General features: G+C 34.8%; 1 pseudogene; it reads right to left on the bottom strand.

The window, feature by feature from the left end:
- Positions 1 to 8,320: 8,320 nt before the first annotated feature.
- Positions 8,321 to 10,589, bottom strand: LOC136378599 (adenylosuccinate synthetase isozyme 2-like; annotated as a pseudogene).
- Positions 10,590 to 10,864: the final 275 nt, after the last annotated feature.

Here is a 10,864-nt window from a genome sequence, read left to right as displayed (position 1 = left end):
CAATGAAACAATTGAGAATGAACTCAAAAGAATAATCCCCTTCACGATTGCAACAAAAAAAATAAAATACTTAGGAATAAACATAACAAAGAATGTAAAGGACTTATATAATGAAAACTATAAACCATTGTTAAGGGAAATCGAAAAAGATATAATGAGATGGAAGAAAATACCTTGTTCTTGGCTAGGAAGAATAAATATAATCAAGATGGCTATATTACCCAAAGCAATATACAAATTTAATGCAATTCCCATCAAACTTCCAATGACATTTTTTAAAGAAATAGAGCAAAAAATCATCAGATTTATATGGAACTATAAAAAACCCCGAATAGCCAAAGCAATCCTAAAGAAAAAGAATGAAGCTGGGGGCATTACAAGACCTGACTTCAAACTGTATTATAGGGCCACGACAATCAAAACAGCATGGTATTGGCAGAAAAATAGACACTCAGACCAATGGAACAGAATAGAAAGTCCAGAAATAAAACCACATATATATAGTCAAATAATTTTTGATAAAGGGGCCAACAACACACAATGGAGAAAAGAAAGCCTCTTCAATAAATGGTGCTGGGAAAACTGGAAAGCCACATGCAAAAGAATGAAACTGGACTACAGTCTCTCCCCCTGTACTAAAATTAACTCAAAATGGATCAAAGATCTAAACATAAGACCTGAAACCATTAAGTACATAGAAGAAGACATAGGTACTCAACTCAGGGACCTGGGTTTTAAAGAGCATTTTATGAATTTGACTCCACAGGCAAGAGAAGTGAAGGCAAAAATTAATGAATGGGACTACATCAGACTAAGAAGTTTTTGCTCAGCAAGAGAAACTTACAACAAAATAAACAGAAAGCCAACTAAATGGGAAATGATTTTTTCAAACAACAGCTCAGATAAGGGCCTAATATCCAAAATATACAAAGAACTCATAAAACTCAACAACAAACAAACAAACAATCCAATAAAAAAATGGGAAGAGGATATGAACAGACACTTCTCCCAGGAAGAAATACAAATGGCCAACAGATATATGAAAAGATGCTCATCTTCTTTAGCTATTAGAGAAATGCAAATGAAAACTGCAATGAGATACCACCTCACAGCTGTTCGATTAGCTATTATTAGCAAGACAGGTAATAGCAAATGTTGGAGAGGCTGTGGAGAAAAAGGAACCCTCATCCACTGTTGGTGGGAATGTAAAGTAGTACAACCATTATGGAAGAAAGTATGGTGGTTCCTCAAAAAACTGAAAATAGAACTACCTTATGACCCAGCAATCCCTCTACTGTGTATATACCCCCAAAACTCAGAAACATTGATACGTAAAGACACATGCAGCCCCATGTTCATTGCAGCATTGTTCACAGTGGCCAGGACATGGAAACAACCAAAAAGCCCGTCAATAGCTGACTGGATAAAGAAGATGTGGCACATATACACTATGGAATACTACTCAGCCATAAGAAATGATGACATCGGAACATTTACAGCAAAATGGTGGGATCTTGATAACATGATACGAAGCAAAATAAGTAAATCAGAAAAAAACAGGAACTGCATTATTCCATACGTAGGTAGGACATAAAAGTGAAACTAAGAGACATTGATAAGAGTGTGGTGGTTACGGGGGGGGGGGGGGGGAGGGGGGAAAGGGAGAGGGAAAGTGGGAGGGGGAGGGGCACAAAGAAAACAAGATAGAAGGTGACAGAGGACAATCTGACTTTGGGTGATGGGTATGCAACATAATTGAACGACAAGATAACCTGGATTTGTTATCTTTAAGTATATGTATCCTGATTTATTGATGTCACCCCATTAAAAAAATAAAATTATTTAAAAAAAAACAAACAAACATGGATCCTCTGTGTTCTAGTACAATGCTTTGTCTACTGCACCACCACTTGGTCAGGCTGAGCCTGTATTCTTAAACAATGATTTTTCAGAAAAGTAAATATGAATAGTTGAAATACATCCCTTTTCTATAAAATTCCTCATTTAATTAGTAATAAAGGCCATTATCTTAGCAAGATATTATTTCATTGCAAAGCTCTTATTTTTTACCATCAATATTACTTAACTGTTTAAAATCCCCTTGTGATTTTTTTTGCAGTTAAGCAAGGTCTTGCTTTGTTCTATTTTAAAAATGTATCTGTTCTTATAATAAAAGAGCAGGTTAAAAAAATAGTTTTTTAACCATGAGCTGAATAAGTTTATGGCTCATATTATTAGAGGAAGGAGGTAGTAGAGAGATTAGTTATCAACTCAGATCCTTTGCTCAGTTCAGCTGTAGAATGTGCCTATAAACAAGACATATGAAAGACAAAATGCATGTCTTAGTCTAGTCATATTGCTAAGCTTCTATTAAAGCATTTGTAAAATTAGGCTAAAATTTCTAGTCACTCAGGCAGGCATATGAGAGGACTAAACAAAATTATATAAGAAAAACTCCCTATAATTGCTATTATGTATTTCCTCTTCTGTACTTTCTGACTCTGACACAGCAAAGGAGTCTGATGACTTCAGCTAATATGCCACACAATTGCCAGCCCTTAGCAGCAAGTCATGAGCCAACCTTCCTTCTCCCAACTTCTGTACTTCCTGCAGAACTCCCTCACTCTAGTCTCATTGGGTTCGGTTGTGAACTTCTGCTGACCTTGGCATTTTAACTTTTTTGTTTTGTGACTATTTTTTATTTATTGACTTTCTATAATTGATTTTCTTGTACTCTGTATAACCCATGTGATCCCTGGAGGGAACCTGTTGATTTTTCTATTTTGAACTTGACTCTGTGGATCCCAAATTTATCTCTAAGCCCATGGCCAGCTCCGTAGATAGGGCATCTCCGACCCTGCATCCATTGCTTGGGAGGAAAACATTCAGATACTTTTCCATTTATGCCACCTGATTGGTGTATTTTAACACTTATAATTTTTAACAGTTCATTTTTCTTTATTTCTAGTGTTTTCACTATATAGCTGTGTATAGTGTTTTTAATGGTAATTCAAGATATTATAATATTTTTGTGTAACATTACTGCCTACTGGTATTGGGATTTTATTATTTCAAGAGAAATATAGAAATTTTACTTCCATTTATATATTTTACCCTCCCTACTTCTATAATATAATAAACCTTGGTATTTTTTCTACACACATTGAACACATCAGATGGTGTTATAATTTTTCTTTCAATCACCACATATTTTAAGACTCTTGAAAAGGATAGTTTATTATATTTACCCTTTTTTCACTTATTCCAAATTTCTTTCTTTTCTAAAATTCCAAGTATTTTTATGATCATTTTCTTACTTTTTATAGAAATTTCTTTAGCCATTCTTTAATGATAGATATGATAGTGCAAATTCTCTTTGTTGTTTTTTTATCTTAGATTATCTTTATCCTGAAGGATAATTTCATCAGATGTTAAATTTGGTGTTATTTTTGTTCAGTACTTGAAAAATGTTGTGCCACTTTTTCTCACCTGTATGGTTTCAGATGAGAAATCCTCTGTTAGTTGAATCAGTGTTCTTAAGTAAGTAATGCATCATTTCTTCTGCTGTCTTCAAGATGTTGTTGTTGTTGTTTTACTTCAGTTTTCAGAAGTGAGATTATGATGTGTCTTATCCTGGATTTTTTTTGGGTTTACTTAGAGTTTGCTGAACAAACCTACACACAGAGAAATAAACACACATATGTATATACATGCACAGAACTCCTTAAAAAGAAAGAACACAGCTCTAGAATATTGAGTTTAAAGATATTGTGGGTTTAATTTCCATCTTTGTAAATCATAGAACTAAAAAAAGCCTAGAAAATTAATGGCCTGTAAATTTAAAACTAATCCAAGTGATAATAATTGCATCTTTACTACTCTTGGATTAAAAAGGACTCTTTAAATTTATGATTAAACTCCGATATTGATTTAAAAAGTAAGGTACTAAGATATTGAGAAAATTAAACTGTAAATGAGTTTTTTATTTGGGATTTATGTTCAATTAGAAAATTTTTAAAAATAATCAAGAGAATTTATTTTATGACATCGTCCTTTGGAATGAGTCAAAATTTATTTTTTGATATGGCTTTCAAAAGAAAATTGAAAAACAATGTCTTTATATATAGTTAGTTAAATTTAAATTTTATAGGCCACAAATTCCAGTATACAAAATGAGAAATTTCTATAAGTGTCTAATAGAATTTTATTTAGTTTTTGTACACATGAACTCTGTTAGTAGAGAACCATCTACTGACTCAAAGAAAATGCTCGGCTTTTAATTTTTTCCGAGTAAATATTTATTCAGTTCAGTAATTTTTACCTCCATTTTTCTTTTTCTTTTTGCCAGAAGGTTGTCTAAATTCAAGATCAAGTAATAAACTGTACACTCAGAGAAGTAAAGGAAAAGAGTTTGAAGACAGGATTACTTACAGAAGTATGGGAAAGTTAAGGGATATCAAAAACAAACAGCAAATCACTCAAGGATGCAAAAGGAGAGGAAGTTGTTAATATCCTACACCTAAGAAGCCAACAGGTGAAGAAATATCTGAAACCCAGGGAAATGAATAGTCCTATGTCATGGAGAAGAATGCAGCCAGTGCCAAAATTTGTCTTTGCAGAAATAAATGAAGTGGGGTGAGGTAAGAATGGGGTAAGTGAGATATATAAAAGAATACCTTGATTATTTTTTTCTTCTACTCTTCTCTCCTGTCATGCTTCTTATTGTCCAAACCCAGCCATGATTCGGATAGCAACAGAGCCAGCCTGAATGAGGCAGTTCATATCACCAAACCTCTAGGTCCAAAGAAAAGCAGAAAAGAATAGATCTGTGGGAGTAAGATTTCTCATCCTTACATCAACAAGTGCGTTTTTAGTTTGTACTGTGGTGTATAATTTCCACTGATTTTTAGTCATGAACTCTTATTTTCATTGCTCAAATTTTTGGTTCTGTGCCTTCAACTACCGTGAACATTCAGTCTTTCTCCTCTCTCCTCACCCCAACTATATAACCCTTAGTTATCTCTGTCTTTTTTGGGTAAAGATAAAGAAATAATAAAATTCCTGTGATCCTCTGAATGCAAAAATATTTGGAGAGCAGTAAGGGTATCTTCTGCCCATTCATGACCTGACATTTAGTGTTGGAACTTTGCTACTTACAGCCTCCAATATAAAGAAAAAAATTATCAGATCTTCTGCAATTAGACTCCTCTTGAACTATTGGTCTTTTGTTATCTACTCCTGACTTTAGTAGGCAGCTTGGGGAGTAAAGACCAGTGGAACAGGATCAGTTCATCCTTTGTGGTGTTCAAAATTATCTTATTTTCTTCCAAAATTTTCTTCTCATTCCATACTATCTCTTATTTGGAACAAGATATTTCTATATCATTAATTTTTTCACTTGATTTTTTATGGTATAAACTATATGTTTTGAAGGAAAAACAAAAATAGAAAACTATGATAAAACATCAAAACTTCTTTTAAATATGTTAGCTATTTAAATTCAAAAGTACTTTGGTTTAAGACTTTAGTATGAGGCCCTGATTGGTTGGTCAATGGATAAAGTGTCAGCCTGGCATATGGACATCCCGGTTTCTACCCCCCATCAGGGCACACATGAGAAGCAGCCATTTGTTTCTCTCTCCCCCTCCCCTCCTTCTCTTCCTCTTCTTCTCTCACAGCCAAGGGCTCATTGGTTTGAGTGTTGGCCTCAGGTGCTGAATAAAGCACAGTTGATTGAAGCATAAGCCCCAGATGGCAGTTGCCTGGTGGATCCTAGTTTGGGGCTCATGCAGGAGACTGTCTCTCTATCCCCCCTCCTTTCATTTAAAAAAAAGATTATAGTATGAGTTATGAATTCTTAAAGCATTATCTTAAGAAACTTGGCTGATTACTTTGCTTTCACTTTAAATTCCCAGTACTCAACAGATGATGATCCAAGTAACAGATGCCATTAAGTTAAGGTAGGATGTCAAGGTAGAAAAAAAAATCATGAAAAGAAACTTAAATAATTTATTATTTAAAGATATTGTTGTTTTAGATATACAGGAACAAATAAGTTTGCTTTGCAAAGTTTTACACTTAGAAACACAGAATGGTACAGTGCTAAAAGTGTTTAAAGTTACGTGCCTGTTTTACTAAAACATGATTCTATAATAATAGAAGCTATTTGAGTATTCCATCATTTTACCTGTAAACTAGTCTTGTACATTTAAAAATGAACTAATAATAGCATCTGCATATATTTTCTGTATAAACATTACAAAATACATACCTGTACCACATAAATCTTATCAACCCAGTAGATTCATCAGAGACTTGGAACACTAGAAAATAATATTTTTATAGTTTTACCTCTCTTGAGATCAATGATACATTTTATTATGCTTTAAAGTGCTTGTCCAGAGAAACAAGTCAGAAATTAAAGACCTTGACTAACCATAATCATAGAAACGTAAGTTAAAACTGCATTTGTGGAAAGGATTTTAGAGAATTTATATGCTCTGTTAAAATTACCTTTCTCAACAAGGTAAAGAAAAGTTCAAAGCATGTTTACCATCTGGTGCCCATGGGAGCACCATCAACACATTGTATTGTGGTAAACAGAGCCAGAAAGGGCACAGTTGCCTATAATTACACTATTTATTTTCTCTTTCTTGTTATCTTAGATACAGATCTTTTCCCTATAATTATTAATAGTTTATGGGCAATAATAAGTCTAAAAACATTTAACAATTTTTGACTACCTGACTTTCAAATGTAAGTCCCAACAGTGTGATGGCAATGATTTGACTACTTCATATATAAACTATTAAAAATACACTGCTTACAAAAATTATGGGATTAGGAAAAGTGCAGATACAAGAGTACTTTCAGCCTTTTGTATAGTGCATTTTCACCAATGAAATAAAAGTTGGTTTTATATCTTATTTGCATAAACAAACAACTTTCTTTGACTTGTTGTTTTCTTTTCTGATGTTCTTGTTTAATGAAAAAATAATCAAATGCTTCCTTTTTATTGCTTCATATTCATTTTGAAATATCCCTTAATTTTTGTGAGCAGTATATAATAGCTTAACTGTTAAGTTTTTAAATTATGTGAATTATTATTTCCCCAATCTAATGCAAAATGCTATAAAAACACAGCTTTAGCAACTCCTGACTACCAACCATAAGGCCATGACACTCTAATATAATTCTAGAAAAGCTGCAGAATTGAAAATAAAATTTTCAAAGGTAAATTTTTCATGCATTTTCACTGAATAGTAACCTTATAATTTCTATTTTTTGTTTGTTTATCAGAAATATTTGGTTCTTTCAAATAAGCTATTGATGGTATAATAAAAAAAATTTAAGTGGCACCTAATTTAAACTTTTAAAATAGTTCACTGAAGGATATCTAAACATAGTATGTTAAGCTTAATTGTTAATATAACACTTTTTTTTCCAAGAAAAGAGAAATAAAAGTATGAGTAACAATTTGGATTTATTTTGGACATTTAGCAATGATTTTCTAGGCGTACTGGCAGGCACCATATTGAAAAAATATATCCACTGAATTTAGAAATAATTGTAAGATAAAATAGGAAAATTATACATTTCAGAATTAATATCTGAAGTTAAAAAAATTCACCAAATATCACAATAGATCTTTCAATGACTATTTTTTGACATTAATAGCATTGTTTTAGGAAACATTTCTCTTTGAACATGCAATTAAATGTCCAATGCATTAAATTACTTATAGAAAGAAATAACGTTTATGTTCTGTACAAATTAAATGACTCATAAATATATCACTCTTCTGCTCAAGCTCAGCTTTTCAATAGTCTCAGAGGAAAATTAACAGTTCAGAGATTAAACACAATTTATAGCATTATAAAAGTTTACAGAACTCCTCTCTTACCATTTTTGTAACAGCAAAGGTGACAATGAAAAAATTGAATGATCAGAATGTAAATATATTTCTGCAAAAGTAAATTAGTTTTGCTCTTACCATTTAATCAAGGTAAAACCTATGAACACATAATTAAAACAATGTAGACTATATTGAAAGTAATTCTACTTTAGATTTCAAAGATGGATTGAGCAGCAGGAGCAACAGATGATTTCAGCAATTGTGTGCCAGCCGAGGAAGCTGACACTGAAATACTCCAAAACTCATCTCCACACCAGTCATCCATCTTAGAACACTAGAAACAACTGTAGGGCTTACAACTCATATCAATGTCTTTGTTCTTGAAATCTGTAGGTCATAAATGACATATTTAAGAAAATCCTTTTCCCTCTTCTCAAGGAGTGTTTCTTTCATCACTGGATAACCTTAGAAGAGCTGAATCATAGACTCTTTGATGTCCCTACACCCATCCATTGAACTGGAATTTGAAGCTCATTTTCAATAAATTGAACATAATTTTGTGTATTAACTGGTAGTTCTCTAGGCGTCCTTAAATTTGATATGTTTGTGTTTTATCCTAGAAAAGTCTTATATTAAGAGTTTTATATTAAGCTTCAATTTTGTTAAGACCTCTTGGTTTGCCTGACCTGTGGTGGTGCAGTGGATAAAGCGTTGACCTGGAATGCTGAGGTTGCCGGTTCAAAACCCTGGGCTTGCCCGGTCAAGGCACATATGGGAGTTGAAGCTTCCTGCTCCTCCCCCCTTCTCTCTCTCTCTCTCTCTCTCTCTCTCTCTCCTCTAAAATGAATAAATAAATAAAAATAATTAAAAAAATACTTAAAAAAAAAAAAGACCTCTTGGTTTGCTGGGGAATGAGGTATAAATTCACCATCTGACCTGGGAGCAACTTCGGCTTTGATTTCCTTACACATGTACAAAATATCCAGTTTAAGTGCCAACGCAATAAATCTGTTAATCATATGAGCATATTGAGCCAAAACAGGGTTCAGCCTGACCAGGCGGTGGCGCAGTGGATAGAGCGTCGGACTGGGATGCAGAAGGACCCAGGTTCGAGACCCCGGGGTTGCCAGCTTGAGCGCGGGCTCATCTGGCTTGAGTAAAAAGCTCACTAGCATGGGCCCAAGGTCACTGGCTTGAGTGGGGGGTTATTCAGTCTGCTGAAGGCCCGCGGTCATGGCACATATGAGAAAGCAATCAATGAATAACTACAGTGTCGCAACGAAAAACTGATGATTGATGCTTCTCATCTCTCTCCATTTCTGTCTGTCTGTCCCCATCTATCCCTCTATCTGACTCTCTCTGTCCCTGTAAACAAACAAACAAAGAAAAAACCAGGGTTCAACCAGTCACATTTTCTTTTCCTTCTAGTAGTTACACCAAACTCTCTACCCCTTGTTTATAATAACTCTCCAATTTTGTTGTCTTGCTCTGTATGAAAGGCACCAGTATCAACTCTAGTTGTGTAAGCTTTCACAACTCCATAAACTTCTTCAGCATTTGGAAGGGCATAACCAATACAGTACAAACACCTCCAACTGTACAGTTTGAAGAGGTTACAAAAGGATAAGCTCCAAAATCAATATCTAGGCATGCTACATTTGCACCTTCTACTAAGATTTTCTTTGGCAGTCCATGTAGGGCAGGGGTCGGGAGCCTATGGCTCGTGAGCCAGATGTGGCTCTTTTGATGGTTGCATCTGGGTCGCAGACAAATCTTTAATAAAAAAATAATAACGTTAAAAATATAACACATTCTCATGTATCACAATGCATTCATTTCCTATGGTTCATGTTCATGGTTCCAGGTGGCTGGAGCCAATCACAGCTGTCCTCTGGGACAACACCACATTTTTATTGGATAATGCGTAACGTACACGGGTCGTTGTATGGCTCTCATGTAATTACATTTTAAAATATGTGGCGTACATGGCTCTCTCAGCCAAAAAGATTCCCGACCCCTGATGTAGGGTCTCATAGAAGAAATAAGCTCCATGTCTCAACATTGGTTTAATCCTTCCCATATAACCATTGAGTTTTGTAATTCACCTTCAATATCTATTTTCAAAGTGAGGTGTATAGATGTGTACATGTTAGCCAGAACTTTGAACCTCTCAGAAAAGCTATGGAAATCAGAAAAAAGATCGCAAATCCTTGGTCCACTCAAAGCAGCTTTGGAAGAATAAACTGAGCCGATGTCCATTTCTTGTAGCACCCCAATTTTTTCCTGCTTGTTCTTGTCTCTGTTGTTCCTGAATACCATCAGCTGCTTGATGAAAATCAAATACAATATGAGCTCTGTCAGATACTGGCCTTTTTCTCCAGCCTTTCAGAACTTTTTTTTTTTTTTTAAAGGACATTTTTTTCTGCTTCCTCAAATTATCCGGATAGATGAATTACGGCACCATTTCATGAATGCAGTAAAATTTGGATTAATTATTCTACTGGATAAGAAGATGAAAATCATATTCCCCGGACTCTGGTACTGCAAGGCTGGTATTATTTCCTCCCTGGCAGTGCCACACGATGTCAGAAAATCTACCACCTCCCACTTGAGTTGTTGTCCCACTGCACGGGAGCACCAGACTCACCCAGTTTGCTCTGGGTAGTGGCAGGGGGAGGACGCAGTCACTGCTGGGCAAGGAGGATGCCCAGCAGTTGGTCTTCAATGCCATGGCTCCAGTGACTGGACAGAACCCGGGACTCTGGCAGCGAGACGTGCATTAACTAACCTGCTTTCTCCCTAATTTTGATTGTATCATAAGCCACTTTCTAATCAGCCCCCAAAATAGCCGATCTTTAATTTTCTCTATCCTTGAGCCCCAAATCTAGTTAGTTGTTATTATCTGTGGATTCTGCCTCATTTTTGCGGTTTCATTGTTTTCAAACTTTTTATTTTTTACCATTCTGTGATTTCTGTTTAGCTTGCTTTTTCCATTCATTCTGGTGTCCA

This window comes from Saccopteryx leptura, chromosome 7 (genome assembly GCF_036850995.1).
Source record: "Saccopteryx leptura isolate mSacLep1 chromosome 7, mSacLep1_pri_phased_curated, whole genome shotgun sequence".
Classification (NCBI taxonomy): domain Eukaryota; kingdom Metazoa; phylum Chordata; class Mammalia; order Chiroptera; family Emballonuridae; genus Saccopteryx; species Saccopteryx leptura.
Note: the sequence above shows the minus strand (reverse complement) of the source record. Positions and strands in the feature narration are given on the sequence as shown.